The sequence below is a fragment of the Opisthocomus hoazin genome, chromosome 1, assembly GCF_030867145.1.
Source record: "Opisthocomus hoazin isolate bOpiHoa1 chromosome 1, bOpiHoa1.hap1, whole genome shotgun sequence".
Classification (NCBI taxonomy): Eukaryota; Metazoa; Chordata; class Aves; order Opisthocomiformes; family Opisthocomidae; genus Opisthocomus; species Opisthocomus hoazin.
This window is the reverse complement of record NC_134414.1, coordinates 86,182,035-86,206,271: the sequence shown is the minus strand read 5'-3', so window position 1 is coordinate 86,206,271 and position 24,237 is coordinate 86,182,035. Positions and strand designations below refer to the sequence as shown.

The 24,237-nt window shown below is 39.3% G+C and overlaps 1 protein-coding gene across 4 annotated transcripts in view; it reads right to left on the bottom strand.

The window, feature by feature from the left end:
* Positions 1-24,237, bottom strand: part of TBL1X (transducin beta like 1 X-linked) — a 200,208-nt gene that overhangs the window by 70,136 nt on the left and 105,835 nt on the right. For all 4 annotated transcript variants that reach the window (XM_075428220.1, XM_075428236.1, XM_075428227.1 and 1 more), the window contains one exon: positions 23,228-23,335. The gene's annotated coding sequence lies outside the window, so the exon portion shown is untranslated. The remainder of the gene's footprint in view (positions 1-23,227; positions 23,336-24,237) is intronic.

Genomic DNA, 24,237 nt, shown 5'->3' with positions numbered 1-24,237 from the left:
CAAAAATAGTTCAGTCATTTCAGAGGGAAGGTGAGGAAAACCCAGTTTTGCCGATATTTATACAGCTGTTCCAGTGAGAATCCACACTTTGGAGCAGGGACTTGACATTTGGCAGAACGCTTGCTCTCATGGCAAAGTGCCTTTTCCGTCTCTGTGAAAATCCACACAAATTTGACTAAAATAAAACCTCATGAAAATACTACTTGTATATGCTCTGCACAGGTTGGTTTGAAGCCTATAATTGATTATCAAAGTATTGTCCTTGCATTAACTTTACTTCCAACTCAGGTGACAGGAGCTCAGAGTCTTTTTACGCAAGGGAAAGCAGTCACATGCTGGTGCAGAAAGGGCGAGGGATGGGACAGGGACTGGGAAAGGCGAAGGGCATCAGGGCTACCAGCTGCTGGACCACTGAGCTGGCAGGCTTGGGTGTCTCATCTCTCTCCAGATAGCAGAGAATACTCTTTCTTCCCAACAAGTATTTCAGAGGAAAAATTGTTATAGACCAAACGTAACAATTATTTTGAAATTTCTCTGCTGTACTTCACACTAATTTTTATCAGCAGTTTATTCCTGCACATTTAGACTGTGCGATCTTTAATGCCTTGTAGCTCTTTTTATTAACATCTTACTTTTATTATTTGTATGAGTTAAGGATTTTTTCCCCCAAGCATTCAATTATGAGACTTAGCTAGTTTAGGGAATTATTAACAAAAAATCCTTTAATAATTAAGATTTTTTTTTTCAACAGAAAGTAATTTCCCCCTTCTCCTCATTTGTTTTATCTCAGTTAAGAATAGGGTGTTTCCTTATAAGGACTTGTATTTTACTTTGGTCAAATTTAATTTGAAAACTGAAGAAATTTTTAGCTCTTAGTAAACTGCTAATATTTAGTCAACTCCTTTGAACATCTGAAACGCACACAAACACACACTGTTCCATGCATGCTCATTCTCAGGGATTGGATTCAAAGACAGAAAAACAACAAAACTTTTTCTTGTCAATGTCATTTTTAAAATGCTCGGTTTTGAGGAGGTACATTTCTAAGTCTTTTCAGCTGTCACTGAACAATATTTTGGTAGTATAAACTAGACTAAAGGCAATCAAATAAAACGCATCAGTAAAGAGCCATCATTCAAATTTTTATCCACTACCAACTTGTACGGAGCTGATGTGGAGCTTGAAAAAAGAGATATTCAGAACCCTACTGTCTGCAAAGGAAGGAAATAAATGTATTTACTCATAAGACTTTCACAATGATGCAAAAAATTATTCCTTTCTCTCCTTTAGTAATGGATGCCTTAAAGTTTAACCTGATGTTTAAGAAAGCTTACAAAACCCCCAGGTCCAAAAGACATTTTTTCCCCACCAAATAAACTGATGCAGATCCTCCTTCCAATCTAATATCTTGTGAAAGAAAGCTTAAAGAGAGGAAAAGGAGTGACCAGTTCTATATTTCATACTAACAGATCATCATTACTCTATACGGTAATAGCTTTTTGTTTTCTTTATAAAAAGGAAAAAAAATACTACCAAAGATATTTTGTAGAGAAATTTTACTTTCTAGCTGCTAATACTTCAAATCCAGACCTATGTGCAAGTCTTCCACAATTATTAAAAACTGTAAATACTCTATGAGACATACAGTTACTAAGATGCAATGGATAACTGTCTATTTTAAATGAACTCCTTAAAACTGTTTGAATTCATGTGAGCTAGCCATTAAGAGGACAATAGCATGTCTCTCTTCTTTTTTTAATGTAAACTCTCAGCTTCCTTATTTTAAGACGTGACATGGCACACCCATACAGCACTTATCATACACCCAAAATCAAGCAACTTAGACTTTTTAAAAATTTTTTTTTTGGGGGGTGGTGGGTGTGGCGGTAATAACTTATGGAAATCTCACTGACAAAGAATAGCAGTCATTATTAGTAACAAAATTTGCATTGCTTTTGGAAGGGTTACAATATAAAAAGCAGGAAAATAAAACACAATTATAAAATCAATAATGATAATCGTGTAAGAAAAGCATAGTTTTATTCACATGCAAATGCCAATCCTCACACAAAGAGATGGACATACTACCTCAGGAGTTAACAGTGTCACCATAAATGACTTTTTATTGCTCTGTATTTTCAAAATGCTCTTAAAACATTAACTAATACATCTTAGATGTTTCTGTGTAGGTTATGGTGTTAACACAGAACTTCTCAGGCTCTCATTAGACGTCAGCAACGGTTTTACCGTAACAGTCATAAGCCACAACATCCATTCTCTTGCAAAGTGAAGGACCACAGTGCATTTGTGATGAACATAAATGTAAAGCACACGTTTCGCAAATTCCTATCTTCAACCTCCCTGATCATTTCAACTGTTAGTAACAAGCACAAAATAATTTCTGTTTCTCAAAAAGTACAGCTAACCACAGTCTTTCTAGTTCTATCTAAAGTTATACCAGAATGTAACCTGCCCGTAATGCAACTATGTAAGCATGGCTCTTCAGAGGCTTGGAGTAATCCTTCTGACACAACATATTAAAAAAAGATCAGAAACTTCCACCCATGTGTCAGCCGTTCACTTGCCCCCCTGTCCTACTTTAGCCTAGCTTTCAGCTCCTCCTGATTCTGCCTGCCTGATTCAGCAGCAGCAATCAGCAGAACTTTATCCATCCTCACCAGTCAACCTCCACAAAGCACCTCTTAATTAGTGCAGAGGGTGGCTGACGTGCTCTGGGTGAAGGTTCAAGTGTTAGATCAGCTCCAGATGACTGATCTCCCGAGTTGCGTATTTTTGACTATAAAAATCACAGAGAGGCGGAGGAAAAAGAAGACTGGGGACAAGAAGTCAAATAAATTTCTATCAGCATGGAGGTAGAAGTAAATAACCAATAAATCACTGACTTAAAAATAACTGTAATGAATCAAACAACTCTGTGAATGTATGCACAGTGTTGTTATTTCATTACTAAATATGGTCCAGTTCCTTATATTACTAAATTTGTAAAATATTCTGTAAGACATATAGAGTCACTAAGATGCAATGGATATCTATTAATACTAAATGAAACCCTTAAAATTATTTTACTTCACGTGAACTAACCAGCGAGAGAGTAACAGCATGTCTCGATACATGAACTCTTATAATTACTTTTCTAAATAAATACTTTGTTGCAGCAGCTTTGTTTTTAAATTAGGGCAATTGGTTTATCTAAAGTGAAATGCACAACATCTATTTAAATTTTTTATAGGGAACCTTTTTGCTTCTAAGGATGCTTTTGTTTAAATTTTGTGCTCATGCAGAGTCATTTAAAGCCAAGTTGCTAGAATGCCTATGAGGTGAAGCTGAAGGGGTATTCATGTCTACAATCACTAATCCACAGGACATGGAATCACATAGCACAAAAACTGCCACAGAGACACAGCACCCACCGAGTCACCCTACAACGGGTGATTGTTAAAACTAAAGCTGCAAAGGCTAATAAGTGATCTGGCCTCTCCTGCCACCAGTTGCTGGAGCAGTCACCTTTTCTTCCGCCAAGGCAAACCCACTCCCCGAGCTCCTCTCTGGAACCAGCCAGCTGAGCCAGAGAAGAGGCGCCAGGAACTTTCCCACATGGCAAGGTCTGAGCAGAGTTTGAACTCTGGGGCTTATGTTCAGGGGACCGGTGGCAAATTGCACGGTCAGAGAGCTGAGGGGCAGGACCGCATACACGTGTCTGGGAGCGTGGAGAACAGCTTCAATGGGAGGGCAACGAGGCACGCACAACGACGGAAGAGGCGGCTGCCAGGCTGTGGGAGGCAGCCTGGAGAGAGCCATGACGGGCGAGAGTGACGGCTGAAGGGAGGCTCCATTCCGAGAGCAAAGAAATGGTTTCCCATTTAATTCCTGCTGTTTAATTTCACCCTGTAATGGCATTCAGGAAACACTGCTTACTTTGATTACAGGTGAGGCTATAAAACAGAAAAGTTGCACAATTGCTTCTGCCTCAAGTCTGTATTCCAAAGATTTCACAACTCCTGAAACACCCACACCACATTCCCCCACTGAAACCACTCAATGGTGCTCAAAAAAACTGGGAAAAAACCCAATCTTAATTTCCCCCTCCTCCAAGATCACACATCAAAAAGACTTGTATTCAGCAAGTGGAATAAAAGGGTTTCATATTAGCGGAATTGGTGCCTGTAACTATACCTCTAACGTTAAAATGACATTTTCATCATTTCAAGAAATCACCCATATTTAGGTATAAGCAGGATACTCGCTCATGCCACTTTCAGAACAGATTGCACACAGGAGAATGGAAAATAAATTGTATGTAAATATTCCCAAGACAAGATGGGAAATAATACTAATGTTAGATGCGAGTACACTATTCTGAAGACTTTGTCTTCATTCAGATACATAAGATTAAACTATTTGCACGAAGAAAGAACACAGTCTTGTACACTAAATACTCTTGCACCTCTGGAAAAAATGGGAACAAAGTTCCTCATGGTACTGAGTATATACCCCTTATGTTCTTGTTCTACATTTGAAAGAAGAGTATCATTCCTCTTTATACAATTACATAATACAAAAGAACACACAGGAGACCAAAGAGCTGCAAGTACATCTCTAACCTTGTGTTAACTGAGAAATCAAACTCCCCCTAAAGTCTAAATTCCCCAGCTGTTCCCACTTCGCATACATCAGCTTAAATTTTGGCTGAACCCAGGGTAAGCTAACTGGCTGACCAACTCGGGTGGCGATGGCAGGGAAGAGTTCACAGACAAAATTTGCTGCTGCAGGCACTGGGGTCACAACGGCGGGGACCTGTTGAATCTCTGATCTCTATCCCAGTTCAGCCGTAAGTGTGAAAGATAACACAGATGTAGTTAGTTCTCACTCAATTAATGTGGCACATCAGACTTTCTTGTACACATCACTTCTGGTAGGTAACGTAAATAACAGACAGAACGAGCCATCAGAGGACCCACAAACTATTTAACGGAATAGCATCCAAGTCCTTCACACCCTCTCTTCAATATACAATGGCAGTTTTGAAGTCACGGATGTATTGCAATAATTAGATGCTCAGTGTTAAACAAACCATATCAGGGAGGTGGTGTACAACTATTCCCTTAATAGCATCTCTCAGGCTTCCTGACATTATCTAAAACAGTGCCTGGGCCGCCTGACATGGCTGGAGAACTTCAATAGCTTTATCTAGCATATCCACTAACAATGAAAACTGGGAGACAGACTTGTCGCAGGTTACAGTGTTCAGGTTAAGGACTTCAACAGAAGTTATTTGGATATGATACCTCACAAAAATTGTGTTCAAAAGCTGCTAGCGTGTCACTGGTGACAAAGAAATGCTTGTCAGAAAACCAGTCATTAATATCTCTATTTTTCCTCCTGCATGGAAATGCTGCAATTCAATTTCACTGTTTATGACTATTTCTGTTGGTTTAGAATCATTCTTTGTAGACTGGGCTTTTTTTTTTTTAAAAAAAAAAAGTTCTGGCCAATGTTACCAAGATTTAAGTTGTATGTCCTGCACTCTTGTGGATCAATTAAAAAATTTCAGTCTTGCTTTATAAACCATCTTCACACGAGATCATAACATAAACCATTTGCAAGATGGCTGAATTAAGCTGACTGGCACGTGGCAGAACGTAGTAACTTGTATGACAAATCTGATAGAATTTAATTTAAAAACTTTAAAAAAACTTTTAAAAATTCAAAAACTTGAAAAAAAAATGTTTAGATGTGATTTAAGTTCTACTATTGCTTTCAATCTGTTTCACAAATGCCAAACCTGAAATCTTAAAATATTAAGAAGAATCTTGATGTTTCCACTGCCGGCACTGAACTACTTCAGTTCACACGGACTCCTTCAGGGCATTCAGAAACCGAGTAGTCCAAAGCCTCCTTGCGGATTTTGTTCCATGAGATACCAGGCCATTCCCAAGGATGAAAAGGAGCCCGGTTATTTCCCAACAAGCTTGACATTGTTTTGCCATTTCCTGAATAAGCATATCAGTCCTTGGCCACCACACAAATCATCTAGTCAGGGCAGGCTATTTTTATAGTTCCCAGATGGTCTTTATGTACTTTCACGCATGACATGAGCTTCGCAGGATATAACCACTCTGGCGACCTTGGTACATGTGAAACTGTTCTCTTCAAGCAAAGAAAGGTAGGAGCTGTGTCGTGCACATGGGTACATCTATTCATAGATATGTCATGCACTTTAGCTAGCACTGCACCATTTTATTTTCACAATGTACCTTGGCATTTGTCACTGGCAGGAGTTCAATTTGTGTCATAAAAAATATACAGTCTCCAGTTTCGGTTCATTCTAGTTGTCTGCTGCTTCCAAAGGGAAATGTGACAAGCCATTTGCATTCAGGAGTCAATTAGTACTTTTGACCCCAGCTCCATACTTTGACAGCAAACACCCAGCAATATTACCCATTTCTGAAATTATATTGGAGAGACTACTGATATTCGGCACTGCTGAACGAGCTCTTTCAAAAGATCTCCTTGAGGCTGTCTTCACATAGTCTTGGAACTAGTAAGAAAAAAAGTCCAGACTGAAATATTTTGACCTCGCCATTATTAAAACTATGTGATTGAAACATAACAACCAACAACCTCTAGGAAACCCAACACAAACCATGCCACAAATCACATTCTTTTCTGCAGATAACCAGTTATTCATACAGATTGCTGCTTAACAAATTGAGCAATTTTTCCCACCTGTACAGCAATTCATGTAAATGGATGTAAATGGTGTTAGTCCATGCAATAAACCCGATAATTCTGATGCAGTCAAGATGCTCACAGCCTCCAGAGGCTCCTTCCATGTTACTGAGACCCTAAAGCATAGCAAAGTGCAACTAGTTTGGGAGACCACAGAGAAGACAGAGCCCGTTGCACTAAAGTAGAGATGACTGTTTATCTGCCCAAGAGTACTAGTTACAGGGGAAGAATCTGAAAAGTGTCCCTGATGCTTCAACTGCCCTTTTTGGCTCATTACTGCGGAGCTCCAGGCCATAACTGAAACCAAACCACACATCAACAAGGGGTATTGACACATGACAGAAAAAGGCTTGTGGACCTGGACTTCTAACTGCTTCTGTATGACAACTATTCCAGGCATTTGCTAGACTGGTTTTCATATCCTGCTCCATTTCTGGGCACTGTGTTGACACACAACAACTTAAAGAAAAGTTGATAACGATGATGAATGGCATGCTGGTTTCAGATAGGTTTATATAGAGAAGATGGGAAACATTTTATGGAGCTGCAAATATAATGAAAAAGTGACAGTACGTACAAAGCCACAGGACACACAACAGAAAAGATGCAATGTGCTTTTTTCTCTCACTTGGAACTTCATAATTTTAGTACAGTGTTAGAGCAAAATTCACCAAGGAACTTTGTTTCCTCTCTCCGTTACGGCCTCCAACGAAAACTCTGCTCTGGGTGCCTGAAGATCAAATCACACCTTCTAGTAGTGGACTCCTTCATCTGTACTTTGACAGAGAACTGACATTTTCCTTCTTCGTGTTCAAAACACTCTACAGTTTTAAAAGCAAGTCTGATACTCAATAAAGACACACATTAATCTCTCTCACCTCAGAACTAAAGAAAATAAATGCTCCTGAACAAACTAAAAGAAGAAATGCCACTCTTGGATAGCTGAGTTGTGCCCATAAAGATGGCAATAGACTAGTATTGGAACTGTAGACACATTTTTGTTTGGTTGGCTTAGCTACAGAAAACCAGGGCTAAAAGCAGAATGGAGAACGTGCTCTAGGCACACCCCAACTTGCAGCCTGGAAGGAGACGCGGGTCTCGCTCCAGAGCTTCGCTCCCCCTCCTGAGCCCTCCCACTCCTCGGGCAGCGGCGTGCAGCGCAGCACCCCGGCGCACAGGACCCCACTAGCAGAGCCCCAGCCCCAGCTCGCGCACGGCCTTAGCATGGACAGCAGCAACTGCTCTGTCAGCGAGAGGTGAGGTGGCTTTGGCAGGTGAACGATGAAATGGGGGTATCAGCTGGCAGCAGCAAAGACGCCTGCCATGGCACCCTCGACTACAGCACCGGTCCTGCCACTTGAAATGCCTCTGGGACACATGAACGCAGCGCAGGGGCAGCTATGCAGCTGTAACTTGTATCCTAACAATTAAAGCGAAAAATTGTGTGATATACTAAGAGACCTACACACACACTGAATTATTTTTCTCTACTTTACTAAAGAGAAAAATCCCTTTTTAGAAAGAATTGCACTAGCGTTTTACAATCTCCCTTTAGCTATCAGCTTAAATAAGGTAGTTTGACCATCCTTACAAGCAAGTCGGATGGTACATGGAGGTCATGGTAAATCCAGCCATTAATTACAAATTGTTAAAGTCTGTTTATACTAGCTTAAAAATGCGTTAAAAAGACACATATTTTTTTTCATATCCTACACAATCCCCTTTGCCTTAAAAACTCGGAACTGTCCCAAAATTTAGTAACAACCACCTGCACCCATAGAGAAAAAACATTATTATCCAGAGACAAAATCCTTTGCTATGCAGTCTTATGTTTTGTCTTCTATAATCCCCAAGCCATTTTTGTGCCAGAGAAAGAAAAACGTCTGTAATACTGAAAATTACTACATTTATTTGGAACCACAACGTGCTTGTGAATAAAACAACAATTTGAACACTGAAATTAGGAGAAAATATTTCAAGCTTGCTCCATATTGTCCTAATGAAGTATGTTTTATAATTCATAATAATATGAGAAACTAAGTAGTTTAAGCTGAAGACTGATTTCTGAAGACCACATTTGATCCTCAATTCCAACTCTGCAACCTTGAGAAATAAAACTTAAAACTTCTTACTTACAGCCCACTGTAAAGTGCTTTATAATAGTTCACTTAGGATTCGTCCACCTCACCAGTGTTTTGTGGTAATTAGCTGGACAAAAAATTACAGCAAAAATTAAACAAAAACCAAGATGATAACGCAAACCCTATAAAAGGATATAAACCACCACATATCTTCACTTTAAAAATTCCCTTCAAGATACATCATCATCACAATAATAAAAAAACCAACCCTGACTTTGAATTCAAGGTTGATTGAATTTCGTCACACTCCCAACCTTCCAGCTTCCTGTTAATTCAAATTATTAATTGGCAGATATCCAGCAGAAGCAGGGGAGAGGAAATCTAATTTGTGCATGTACTTAGACAACTAAAAACTCCCTTTACAATTGCTTATCTCCATATTCCCTCTGTTCATCTTCCAGAAAAGCAACAAAACGAAAGCAGAAGCACCTTCTTAGTGGAAGAGAATGAAGTGCTAAAAGTATAGCCCATTTTTCAGCAACTGCAGAAACACACTTCTTTGCCTTTTTTGCTCCCCTTGTTCTCAGCGCTGTTATTAGTAGTTCTTTTTTAACCACAGCAGAATACGGCACGTCTGTCTGACAGGAGATGCAAAGGCAAAGCCTCTTTCCCAAAGAACCTGCAGTTAAAGCTCTCGACTAAACCCACTGGAGTTACTGCAGTACAGGATGAGACTTCATGGCTCTCGGGCAAAGCAGGGGCATAACAGTGATCCCGCGGTACTTACAGAACCTCCTCCCCTCTTGCAGGTCTAACGGAGGCACAGTTTACGAGGCAGAAGAGGAGGGATGCAGGGGTCTACATGTAAGTGCATCAAAAAAAAAGGGAATTCTCCACTTCCTCAGCTCACTCTTTCTTATGTCACCTCCCATGATTATTTTTGTCATTTATAGTTTCTTTGCTATGCTTTTAGAATTTCCCAATTTCCCCTCAGGGTTCGGGGTATTCAGAATGAAGGTTATATTTACACTGGGGTGGCTGAAACTTTGCTATTTTCTATTTCCAAGGCACAGTTGACTAAACTTGGCAACATTTACAGTATCTGCTGAAATCAACATCTGACTTCCTCTATACCAAGAAGCATTAATTATATAACTGAAATTAAAAAAAAAAAGAGAAGGTGATCCCCGTCATCTGCCTCTTTTAGTTATCAGTCACTTTTTACTGCCACCATTAAAAAAGTGAATGATTAAATCTGGAAATATTTGTAGCATAAAAAATACCCCAAAATTCAAACTCAGTTGTGACAGGTTATGTAGACAGTAGAAGGGATGGTGCTAAGAGCATTACATAGAATCACAGATTCATTTAGGTTTGAAAAAACCTTTAAGATCATCGAGTTCAACTGTACAACCGTTGTATTCACATGCCGTGCAATTTGTTTGTTCCTGAAACCCCTACGGACGCCTGACGGCCGAAAGCAGCGAGCCTGGGGTGCTGAGGCTGCCACGGCAGGTGACCCCGGGAGGCTGCGGGCCCCTTTCCGAGCGGGAGAACTCTGCCGCAGGGAGCTCAGCCACGGTCACGCAGAATTAGCACGGCACCGCGGCCCCACCGGCGAGGCTTTGCACTTCTTGCTGTGTGGCCCACAACGGTGTCTGAACGCCCGGCGGTACGGACCGGGGGGTTCGTGTCGCTGTTCACAACATCATTCCCGCAGTCAATGGGAGTAAAACCGACTTTGGGAAACCAAAAGCCAACCTGCAGAATTTTCGTTTTTTGTACACCACTGCTAATAAGAAGACGTCTGAAAGTGAAATTAGCTCAGATCTTTAGGGGCAATACCTCAATATCCATTTGTGCAACGTTGTTGCCATAGATAGATACAAACAGCTGTATCTGACCAAGACTTACTCAACCATTCAATTGTCGCAGAGGGAGGGCACGTCACACCTGCCTGTCTGTCATCAGTATGGACTGCAGTTAATGGTCAAAAATGCAGTAAACGCTCCCCTGTTACCATGTGCAACAGCACTGGTTCTCACTATTTGGTCAGATACTCACATATGAAAGACACCTGAGCTACAATCTACGCTCTTACTTTCCAGAATCTGCACGCAAATTTGAAGGCATAACTTAGCCTTTAACATAATCAAATACCCTTTAAAGATGAGGGGAACAACAGTTTATTTCAGTAGGTTCAACACCCAATGCTAACAATTCAACAGATGGTGCACCATTAAGCAAAGCACACAGAAGCTCATTTTCAGTTGCTCCCCCCTCACAAATCTTTACATATTCAGAAATGCTTCAACTGTTCTGCCAGTTCCAAGAGGTAAATCATTTCAGTTCTTGCCTAAACTGACTTGGAAAAAACGACGTACCCTGCCATCCCTTCCCCAAGCCCCGGGGTGCTGCAAAATCCAGTCACATCTGCACTGCATACAGTAAGTAACCACATCTTGTTTTTAAGTCATGACCACATCCTTTTACCTCCATTTCAGCTTGGTGGGCCTAATTTAAGTAGTGGTTTACTAATTAGATGAAAGAGCATTAACATGCCTGCAAAACCAATCAGGAATCAAGTCCCGGTGGCTATTTTGCCTTCAATGGGCTAATTTGCTTAGTTGCCAGATCAAAGGTACTGCAGATGGCACAGACGCAAATGGCAGAATCCAAACCTGGGGATTAGAGACAACCAAACGCTGCTGATGAGCAAATCAAAACTACTAATCATAGCATTTATAAAATGCATAGGAAGTAAGAATTTCGTAAGAATTCTACTGATAGCCCAGTTCCTTTTTGCTCCCAGGTCTGTTTACTTAACGTTTACTGTACTGATCAGGTATAACACACATGGGGATGGGGGGAGCATAACTTTAGTTTTATTCCAATACCAGACTGAAAAGTAATTCTGTGAGGCTGCTGTTTTCAACTGATAAACTGAAATTACTAGGGGAAAAAAGCCACTGTGCTTTTAAAGCAATGACCAAATAACTTTTTATATATTGTCTATGATCCTGAAGGAAAGGAGGTAATTTGAAAGGGCAGAATGTTAATTTTTATGTGCTATATCAGTTCAAAACTCTACATGCTAACAAAAAGCTAGTCTGCATTGTTCAAAACAAAACAAAGAGTAGTTACATTAATATAACTATTCAGATGACAAGATACAGCATACAATAAATTGTCATTGCTTTCAGGGTTTTTTATGCCTAGTCTTTAGGCTCAGATAATACAAAATACAGCAGTAGGAAAATGTGATCATAGATGCATAAATTTATCTGTTTATCAGTTCAGTTCTAGTTTAAAGCAGTTAAAATGAGCTTTGATAATGAAAGGCGACGGGAGCAGATCAAATGGTGCAAGTGATTTGATTAGCTCCATGCTAACCATCACGGGTAGATTTAATTTAGAATGGAGTGATCACGTCTGACTGTGGTAAACAGTTCAGCATCTGCCTTCCAAGGTAACACCTTCATAGGAGAGAGATTGAGATCTTCTGTCTTCACAAAGTTTTTAGCTAAATCACCCACTTCAAGCTCCTGGTATCTTCTCAAGACAAACAACTACAATAAAGAGAACGATGCAAGTTTCTAGAACACCAAGAAACCACTTGATTAATAAAATCTGCTGTGTAAACTCTCTCTAAATCTACTGAAAAGCATAATTAAAATTATGTAAACAAGCCCTGCGGCTAAGCTTAGCAGTCCAGTAGCACAACTGGGACAAAGCCACGACAAAAACCATATACCTAAAACATTTCAACACATCAACTCCAGTAGTAACAAACACATCGTAGTAGCAGAAGTTTTATTTCCTCCATCCCTGTAAAAACAAGGCCACTCCAACTTTGGTCTCTCTTTCAAAGGGACATGGAAGTCTTCCACTGCATAGCAACAATGGTTTAAATCAATACAAATGCAATCTCATTTGTTTCCAATATATTTGTATGAAAATCTTAAGAATGCAAAACGTAATATAATGACGCCGACCATTACCTAGCAGTAAGTTCTCAATATTTCCTCTCCTGCGAAATCCAAAACTGACTTACGAGTCAAGAGAAGAACACATGCACAGAGGCTAGACTTCAAAAACCCTCCAGCAAAGTTAAAATACTCTTTACTCATAGGTCTGTATGCAAGGCGAGAGCAGACACTGATTACAGGACGGGCGACCACAGTAAGAAGAGAGAGATCTGAGAGACATGGCACCATGCAAGCTTTGGGGAATGATTGAAATAAGCACCATAAGAGAAACTGAAATTCTATGCAAGGAGATCTTCTAAATTCTCAAAACATTGACATTGATGGAAAAGTTAATACAGAGGCAAGAAAGATGGCTGGTTTATAGAAGAAAAAAAACAGTTGGCAAGTTTGTATTTGTACCTACCACAAAGCTGGTAATCGGCAATAAGAACAGGCTTAATCTACCTCAGATGGACAACAAGTTTTCCCTCATTTTTGGATTTGGGTCACACTAGCTAACCAAGCATCTATGGAGTGGAGAAACTCAGAGGCTCCTCAGGCTCCAGCCCCTCAGCTGGGGCTGTCAGACCGTCCTTTCCTCCCCTTCCACTCAACCTCCCTGACCCAACTGCTTCTGCTGATCCCCTTTCTCATCCCTTGGAGGACAGTCTTCAGATCAATTCACCAAGGATAGCTTTGCTTCGTTGACTTCTGCTGCTCTGGCCTTGGGTTATTTTATTTAAAACAGATACTGTATTCGTTACCTTTTTTTAATGCTCTTTGCGTAATTTTAGACATCTGCTTATGGGGAGAACTGTCACTCTTTGAGCTTGCAAAGACTATGTATACCAACAGACTTCCAAAATGTTATCTAATGAGGATGAACTCAAAATATTTGGGCTTACCCTTAAGCAGGTAATTTTCAAATATCTATCAGTATTTAGAGAGAAACTGAATGCATTCATAAAAAGGGAAAACAGCTTTACTACTAAATAAGAGTTTACTATTAAATAAGAGATTTATCAACTCCATTTGTTTAAAACAGAATCATCCCACTATGACCGACAGTTTGACGTAACGCTAGAGTTGTTTAAAAGAAAGAAACGAACACAAATACTTGAATGATATGGTATCATTTGGAAAAGTTTGAAGCAATGTTTTGGGAAAACATGGCTGGAAAGACCTCCTGGCATACTGGATACCAAGTTTAGCCTTAGACATATTTATCACAGCAGAACTCTTGGCTCAAAAAATAAAGAATTTGCAAAAAAATGAAACTGGCAGTGTAAAATGAGGTTACTGTGCTAAAGCCTGAAGTAATCTGTTTTTAAAGCATGGGATTAATTTACATTTGAGGTCAAATTTTGAAGCAAATTATTAAGCCTCAAATGACCAAGGATATTTAATATCTGTATTCATGGAATGGAATCACATAAGTAACAAGGAGACATGGTTTCATTTAAGGCAAATTTACAATGTTTATTCAATAAGATGCACTACACCCTTCTTTTGTGCCAGTAAAAGGATTATTGTTTTTGCATGATGATGCTCAATTTTTAATATAGAGGAGAAGACTCCTCTCAATGTCAAAACATATTCATGTTACATCTTTTCTGGAAGAAAGTTCGTAACTTGAAAGCTCAAAGGACAAATAAGCATGTTTTCTGCACTGCATTTCTCTTCAGACGTAAGAAGATATTCTAATATTAAGCAAGCCTTTAACACTGAACTCCATAATAAGGCAAGATGATTAAGATGTTTAAAGTCCAGTTTGAGTTATACAGGCCGTGTGATTCAATTCCTGTATAAAAGCCAGCAGGTTACACTTGAATTACACCAAGATTTCTCCTGTATAAAAGCCAGCAGTTACACTTGAATTATACCAAGATTTCTCCAAACTAATTTTGTTTTGCTATCAGTGTTGAGCAGAAGTAGCAGAAGTGGCAGAAATAGCAGCAGCATCTTTAAGCTAAAACACCAGAAGCAGCATTTGACTGCTCAGGATGTATTTACATACCATTTTGAAGCAACTCCCTGCTATACATTGATCTGGAACAGTATTTCTGAACTAGCAGTCCAGAAATTGCCATTAACTAGTATGGTAGGAACACGTACAACAGATTGCTGTTTTTCTAATTTGTCAGCTGCACTTAATGGGACATATTCTGAATACATGTTTTTAGATGAACCAGCTAGAACGCAAGTTTGCCTTAAAGTCTTTTGCAATTGCTAAAGGAAGAATTGGTTGGTAAAGGCAAAAGTACACTAAGAAGCTGTAAAATACTACAGTAAACAAACTGCGAGTTGATCTTTCACATATTATACATTTTCCATAATGGCCTATCTAGACAAAAGTTCTTAGATATGTAATATACTATATAATTAAAAGACCATAGACAATTACTACATAGCGTAAATAGTTCAGCATAAAAGTGAAAGTATTACTTCATTTGCAGGCCAGTTTCAGTTCCATTTGGTCATAAGGTACGTGATGTAGCTAATCTGTTCAGGAGTCTCTCAAACAGCAACCTAAAGGAGCAGCTTTAATTGTGGGGTTTTTTTCCTAGTATATTCCATGAAGTTAACCTCACGTTTTGCTCAGCGCTTTATATTTCAGCGAAGAGAGAAAATGCCTAGCCAGAGTTTTGGACTCACTGGAATCAGTTAGAAAGGTGCCAGTGGCCTCAGACCAGTTGTTGCTAATAAGGATGAGTATAGATCACTACAGTACAAACTTTTCAAAACATGGTATTGTTGTCGTCTTGTTTATGAAGAATTCTCTGAGTCAGACTGACATTTTTTCTGTGTTGTGGGGAATCAAAAATATCTTATGCTTTTAAAATCAGTTTTACAATGTTGAATGTAATAATTCTTTAAACACAGAAACTAAAAAAAAAAACCACCAAAAGGAATGTAAAAATTATTAAGATGAATCCTTATATCCAGAGACCTTGATTATGGGGGGAACTGAGTAGGCACTAGAGAGATATTATTTTACATTTCCTTGATCAGAGATATACAATCATGCTATAGAAGAAGGCTCCTATGATTGATTATTCTGTTTATTAGGACTGGAAGCAGGCTAGATAAAAGGCAAATTAATTTGTGCATGCACCAGTTGAACTAAGCTTATTTAAACTGATTTAAATTGACGACAAACACAACTCACGTTACAGAGATTTGGGATGCTTGCTAATTTACGTTGTAGCTCACAGAGTAACCAACAAAAAAACATTACCCATCTCAGATATAACAAAAATTACAAAACCACCTGGTTTTATTACAATGGATACATTGTTTGAAAGAATGTCTTTCCCATTCCCCAGGTATTTTCTGAGTAGGTAACAGTCACAATTAACCCAATCTCCTGAACCGTTTATTAGGAGAAGATGCAGCTGTACAACCCTGGGAAACCATCTCATGTGTGAAGGTCTGAACACGATATGGATTATTCAAAGGGAGTGGGCTTGCCCACGTCAACACAAAGGCCATTTTGAGACACACAGCACAAACAGTTGCACTGCTGTAGAAATGAGTGTGCTGCAGCTGTTCGCCTCTGCTCCGTAGCTGGACTTTACTGTCCGTCACAGCTGAACCAGAGCAAGAGATGGTCTCGTCTCTCCTTGCCTGCTTTACAGCCACAGCATCCTGGTACATTTTAACAGACTTCAGCAAGAGCTGGCTGGGTACAGACTTTGCGCTGAAACAGTCAGGGACGCTCCAGAGCGCTGCTCTTTCGGTTCAGCTGTGGGCTCTGCAACAGTTTAAACCACCACAGCTTTTTCTGTGGTGATCATTCACTCTCCAGCTATACCATTACAACAACTTTACTAAGTCAGTGTAATCACATTTATGAAAGAAAATTTTGGTCCAAGTTACTCCATTACAAAGCGAAGTGTGAACCTGTGACCTTGGTGTATAAGTAAAAATGTCGCACCGGTGACGATGCTTGTAATCCCATTTTGATTATTTCTACCTGAAATCTCAGCTGTTCGTACCGAAGAACTACACCTTAACTCTCACTACTACAGATAAGTAAACTTTGAGAAAAAATAATAATTTTATTTCTTTTCACTTATAGCATTCAGAATGAAGACCAGACAGTGAAATATCCTGTGAAAATGCTCACAGGCTGCCTGAAGATGGAAATTCTTCTGAAATTAACTGATGTTAATCTGTGTACTGCACACAAATCTTTAGCATGTACCATTTACATAATAGTACGATTATCCATAAATTATATTAGTGTTCCATTAAATCAAAGCAGTTCATGTAGGAACAGCTCACACAAATATCTAAGTAGCAATAGAGATCCTATGCATCTCCAAGGTTTAATTTATAAACAACTTACTGAAGAAACAATCATATTACATGTTCTGTTTTTGTGTGGGATGACTGCATGAGTTCAGATATTTAGGAGTATGTTTAACTAGACTGCCTGTAGTAATTCCATTTCTACAGCATAATGTAATATAAGAATTCAGTTTAAAACAAAAGCTTCAAGTGAACAAACCTTTAAAAAGCAGAAAATCCTATTCTTCAGAGGAAAACTGTCCTAGTTCTGTTTGGGAAGCAGCAGATTTACTGCACGTACATAGTCCCTCATTACAGGTAGTTTGCAGAAGACCCTACGTCCCTGGAATGTGTTACACACAGAGTGTTTGCACAGTACGTGTACAAGAACTTACCTGAGTTTTCCAAGAGTGCCAAAGCTTAAGCTGGATTCACTGACCTGGGCTAACTATCACAGTTCTGCCCAGACAGGCTTAGCAGACTTCAGGTGGATGAAGAACAACCATGAAGCCTCTAATGAGCAAGCTCACGGGACCAGTTTTGGGCAATGCAGAGCTCTACTCTCACCCACCCTGTGGCAGCTCCTACACTTCTGAGCAGCAGCAGTTTTCTAAAACAGATTCCACTGACACCTCACAGAGGTATGCACCTATAGCTAAATCTGGCACTCCAGGTAAGCTAAATTTACACTTATTAATGATTACAACAAAAATTGTCTTTCTCCACTCTGCGTATCTATTACTAGCATTTTCAAGGCACTGGCATGGTGAATGCAGTATCCTAATGTGCTCTACTGATCAAAGGACAGAGAATACAGGATTGTCACAGCCCAGCCCTAAAAGGTCTGAGTTACGCCTTAAATAATAACCAGTTTAGTTTAAAAATCAAAGGATAATGCATTTTGCTGTTGTTTTGGAATGCCAGCATCCTCAAGCCTTTCTTCACTACCATTGAAAACTTTCCTCGGAACCTCAGCTGTGATAAGGACAAAATATTTTAAAAAAGAAAAAAAAAGGAGAAAAAAGAGCAATAATGTTATTCTACTAGCAGTACTTCAAAACACTACCGTATAAAAGGAAGGCTCAAAGCAAGTATCTCAGAAGCTAGCCATGACAGGAACAGTAGTTTCCCTCCAGCACAACGTAAAGGCATAAAAATTGTTATGAAATAGACAAGTTTATGTTCTAGCTAGATAGTCTTTCTTCTGACTTGGCTGAAAGGCCAAAAAATACTGATTAAATAATATATTATGAATATAACCAGAGTTCAGTTAACTATGATTCACCAAATCGCAAGAGAAGTATCAGGGAAAACATAAACAAAACTCTGCTTTAGCCGTGAAAAAGCTGCAAATTTAAAGACTGTTTATTTTTAATGTTCTTTTAAAATATGCCTTTAAAAAAAAAAATTATGACAACAGATCACTATTTCTCAGTGGACAGACACAATACCAGGTGACTTTTAAGAATAACCACTCATTATGAATAATGAATGCTGAGTAGCCGAAGGCAATAGTTCCTGTGTAGGCCCACAGGTGCCATATTACTTGTTGACAATACTTGAAAAATAATTTTAGAAATCAATACAGAGTTTATTAACTAAAACCAAGAATTATATTATAAAGAATATTGTTTAAAAGTAGTTTGATTTTTCTGTTTCATAAATGATTTGGTGGGATCTAGTGCCACCAGCATCTGTTGTTACCATACAGCAAGCTTCTCTCTCTGCCTATGCAATACCACTGATAAAGTGCTAAACAAATTAAAACAAACTACTAAAAATCACAAATTGCAAAAAAAAAAAAGTTAAGGAACAAGTATTCATGAATATATTATACTACTTTTCAAACTTATGCACTTGCAAGTCAACACTTTCATGACAGTTTCTTTTACTTTCCTTGTATAAAATACCATGTTACTCTCTTGTAAAAAGACACACATTTCATCAAAATCAACCATCTTGATGCTGACCAATTTATAATGAAACATTTTTCTCAATCACACCAAATGAATGCTTCTAAAACATTTCTGAAAAAATACTGTTCTGGAAATACTTTTGAACAAGAATAGTGAGCATTTTCTTACATTAATCTGTGCCTCTGCACTTCTACCAAAAATAGTCACCACTTGCACCATCACATTTTATTTGTGACATTCTCTAACTGCACCCATTCCAAGCTCCTTGAACAACAGAAACCTGCTCAGCATATCAGCTAATATGTTTGAAATATCTTCCACTTACTTCCTGTCCATCTCGTTCTTAAATGCAAAGTAACTAATTCATACAATAACCATGAATCTAGTAAAGGGTGATATGTTTCTTCCTAGGTATCGTGTGCATACTTCTACTGTTTCTGAACTCCCCAGTTCTTCATGTTCTCACATCTAATTTTGCCTCATCTCTGTTTCATCTTGCTTTTTACACTCTAACGTTTTCTAGTCAAGATACTATAATTACCTATGCAGTCATACAATATATCACACATGATCTTGATACAGTCAGTCTCTTGTCATTGTCACCCCCATCGTATCTATAATGAACAATAACAGTAAGAATGCATGGGAAAAAATTAACATGCTCATATTTTGTTAAAACATATTTTTATTAGTCTTGGTAGTGATTTTGCTCATGATTTTCAAAAGCCACTACTAACTTGGGGAAATAATGTTGGTGTCTACCTAGAAGACAGTACTTAAGTCGTCTGAACACTCATCATGTAGAAACTGTTGCCCTAGCTTAGGTGACTAAACTAGTAAAGCACAGGACTGAATAAACTTCTGTGGTCCATCCCCAGGCAGAAGGGAAGATCCACTAGGAACAATTACTAAGTTTGTAAAATCCTAATATTTTTCTCTGCTTTTGGTTTCCTCACACTGCTTCAGACAAGCAATCATTACAGAACCGTCCAAGCAGATTTGCGCCGCTGTTCCTAATAACTCTCAAAAATCCAACAAGGAGTTTCTACAGCATTTGATGCCAGGAAGTTACACAAAATTTTCCTGGAGCTTCTTTCTTTGAAACATGACGTTTTCTACCTGTATTGGCTCTGTCCTCACTATAGACTGGTAAGAGACATTCTCTTGCGGAGAGGAATGTTCCAGTGTTACTATGAGATGGAAAAGTGCTAACGCATGTACTGTAACTCCTTGTTACAAAATCTCTGGTTAGCGTTAAGACCAGCTGCATGTTTCAGAAGCAAGAATGTGAAAGAGATCCTGGATTTGCCTGATCTTCAGAGCAACAGAAAGTAAAAAGACTGATGGTCAGTTACTGGCTATATATCTGGTGACAAGTTGAGAGGTTCTGGCCTTCGGAACAGCAACTCGTATCCCTGGTGAGAAGGAGCCGTATTTAGGGAAAAAGCTTCATCTCACTGACATGTGGTTACTCTCTTCGGATAAGGATGACCTAGAGCTGGCAAACAGCTTCTCAAGTCAACTGGGAGGCGTTACAGAAACAGATGCAGTACAAACTCAACCTTGCATCTGGACACCTGAGCGAAGGGAAGAATCAGAGGCGAAGGAAGCAGGCAAGAGCAGCCGTAAAGTCTTGTTTAGGAGGTAATTTGTAAAGTTGCTATTGCTTTAAACTGTTTGGCAGGTATGCACAATTAAAACATTAAAATAATAATTTCTAACTTTTCAGGGAAACCTGTTATTAAAAAGAGCAAGGGAAAAAGAAATAGAAGATGATACTCAGCATTACTGGCACCATTATCTCTCAGAATTATTGATAAGCCAGGGGCACAAGATATTGAATGCAAATAGATAATACCTTTGCAGATCCCAGAAGGAGATGCTGTTGGTGTACGAGACAAAGCAAATCACCAAACCGTATCAGAAAATGGGGTGATCTACTCCTTAAGTATATATTTGTAAAACATGGAAAGTACTATGAAGCACATCCATCTGAGAGATGCAAGGTAGAAATACCATGCATTCAGTAGTAACACATCAGGCACTCCTAAATTTTTCTTTTTCTAATACAAAAAGGATAATTATACACTGAACCTTGCGTATTCCACGTGTAAAATTTAGTTAATCACAAGCACGGAAGATCATTGGCTCAATAAACCAGAGCAAAATTATGCACTTGGGAGAAAGTACAGAGACGAAAATGTAGAAGGACTCTCCACCTCACTGCCACCCAGGACCAAAGGCCACTATTAAATAGTCCAAAAAGGGCAACCTGTAACAAAAAATCGCACTCTAATTCTGGCTTAATGCTGTAATTAGATTGGCATACACATTACATATAAAAATACCCCAACCCTCAGCTAGAAATTAATTTAAATAGGAAATGTCAGGCTAAAGAAAACAGACAAGAAAGCAGCGGGCCTCCAACTTCTGATTCATGTTTCAAAAGAATACAAACACTATGCAAAAAATCCCCAAACCAACAGATATTTTCTTCTCTATAAGTAGCAAAAAAGCAATTTTACAGATAAGGAGGCCATTAGTAACCAAAATGAATGTTAAAAAGACAATTTTAAATTAGCACACCCAGATAATTTGTGCCTTAGAGTCCTAAAAGTGTTTGCGAGAGTATCATTTCAATGATGCTAATTTTCAATACATTTTGAAACACCAGAGAAATTCAGTGAGACTGCTAGCATTTTCTGCCAATATTTGAAGATGGTAAGCGGTATGATCTCAGTAATTATAGAGCTCTAAGCCACTATTAGTCTCAGGCAAAATAATCCACAAATTGATAAAGGATAAATTCGCTGGGAAATGACATGAATAAAACTGATGCCAGTCAACACCATTTCATAGAAACTTGGTCAGTAAAACACAAAGCTGTGAATTAATCATCTGATAAAGTTACGGATTGTGGTCAATACAAGTTACTCCTAATACTGAACAGCATTTAGCTTATAGCCACACAACATTCATAGTATGAAATTATCATCAGTATCATCAAATGTCATTAAGATAGAGATATAAAATAGTAGTTGTTAACAGGAAATAATAACTGAAGAAGAGCGCTCTACATTACCCCAATAAAATCATCCAGTACTAGCTCAACATTATCTGAGAGTGCCATCAATGACACGAAAGCAAATATTGTTGATAGCAGTTATGGCACAAAAATTGTCAGATTGGTTAATAAAGGTAGAATAGTGGTTATTCAGAATAATATGGATTGCTTTGTAAGATGGGGACAGTGTATTACAGCCAAGTGGACTTAATGTGGCAAGAAAGAACGTGTAGGTAATACCCAGAGAATGATGCATGGAAACCAAGGACTTGAAAAAAACAACAACAAACCAGACTTCATGGCACAGGAATAGCTCAATACAAATGCCAGTGAAAACTTACAACAAAAAGGAGTAATACCAACCACCACTCCCCCTCCCCATGCCTCATAAATGCTTAGGACCAGAGATACTACTTTCATTCACCACATTAGTGGTACCGGACTAGTGCATACAGCTGTAGAGCCCCTGTATTGTTTTCACAAGATGGCAAAGATCCTGGGTTCTCCTGATGTTTTTGCATTAATTCACCAAAAAAGGGGAAGAATTCTGTACCTCCTTAAGATGTCAACCAGAATGCCCCACATGCTGTTATTAGCTCAGCGAGGGATTTAGAAGGCCCTTGTGTGAAAAGAGCCCAGCAGCAATCTGAAAAGGCTGCAGGGTACCAGTGAATGTTACATGAACGCAGGAACAGTCTGGGGTCTGTTCCAGGAGGGTAAGGGAGCTCAGGCCTGATGTCAGTGACCCGGCAGTAGTGAAAGTGGTCAGACAGAGTAGGTACAGAGACAGGAAATAACCCCACAACACATCAATGGTAAGAGCGTTTTAGGCTTATTTCCTACCATAGCAATTACTTAACACCGAAGCCCCTTTAAGAATCGTGCAGTACTTCTTTGCTTTGCTACACTGTGGCTCATCAGACTGTAGCTTAAAAACCAACCCTGAATAAATGCAGACTCTTTGTCAACCATCTCTGTTTGAGAGAGCTGGACTGTCACAACCCTAAGCGACAGCATGGGTGGATGTACATCATCACGTATATGCACAGCAGCTAACTGCATGCCTGGCTCCAAGAGGGAAAAACCTGAAAGGCAGTTGGATAGCAAACCGCGTACCCGAGGTAAGCTCTTGTCTGGCGATTACTTTTGGCTTACCTGGTCGTGAGACCCTTGAGCTGCTGAATGCTGCTCCTCGCAGGCTGCTGTCAAGAGTCTGGGGGTTGGAGTTACCATGGAGATCACCGCATCTGACAGCTGAGAGGGCTGTGAAGAGAGACAGAGGTACCCGTCAAGCCAGTTCCCATCACCTCATCCGAACACAAGCAGTTGACTCCTTTAGCTTTGGCGTTCGCCCAGGCACTAGCTCCCAAGCTGGGAGCTTTGGCAGAACCCTAAGGGGAGAAACCCAACACCCATCACAGAAAGAATTAGAGAGGCAAGGGCAAGCCCCAGCGACTCACAGCATTTGAGGGCTTTGCAAAGCCATGCACTCTTCCAGGAACCTGGAAGAATCCTAACACACCCTGAGCCTGGCTCAATGATTTTCAGCCTCGTTGGTCATGTGTAACATCAGTGAGCAATTCACCCGGAATCGCCACCAAGCACAGGACCAAAACGCCAGTGTGCTGCCCTGGAACAGCGGGGAGGACACAGAAGTGCTCCCCGAGAAAACTTCCAGCGGGAACTGACGGAGCGTCCCTTCTGTGCAAAAAGAAGTAAGTAGGCCAAAGAAATTACCTTCCTGTATGTTTTGGGCAGAAAGTCTGAAGGAAAGCATTTATGAAAATCGAACATGAAAGATAGCCTGGCATTCTTCTGCAATAATAAACCTATTTAAAGACTTTTCCATGCCTGCCATTGAGCATGATGAGTAAAGCCTTATTTCATATTTCCTCTGCCATTCGACTGCCATGTATCTTGCCTAGTTTCCTACTCCTGCATTTCAAGGCTTAAGTCTTAAGCTCAGTTTTTGTCTATATAATCTAATAATTAAATGCTGTAAAGTGAAATGAGGTATTCATTGGAGACTTTTTAAATTAATTATACTCTTCCACACAAATGTCTAACAGCTTTTAAAACTATACATTAAGGATAGTTTTACGGTATAATCAATTTAATAAACAACGTATGTAAACACATAATCAGGAGAAGTTTCATAAATCCAG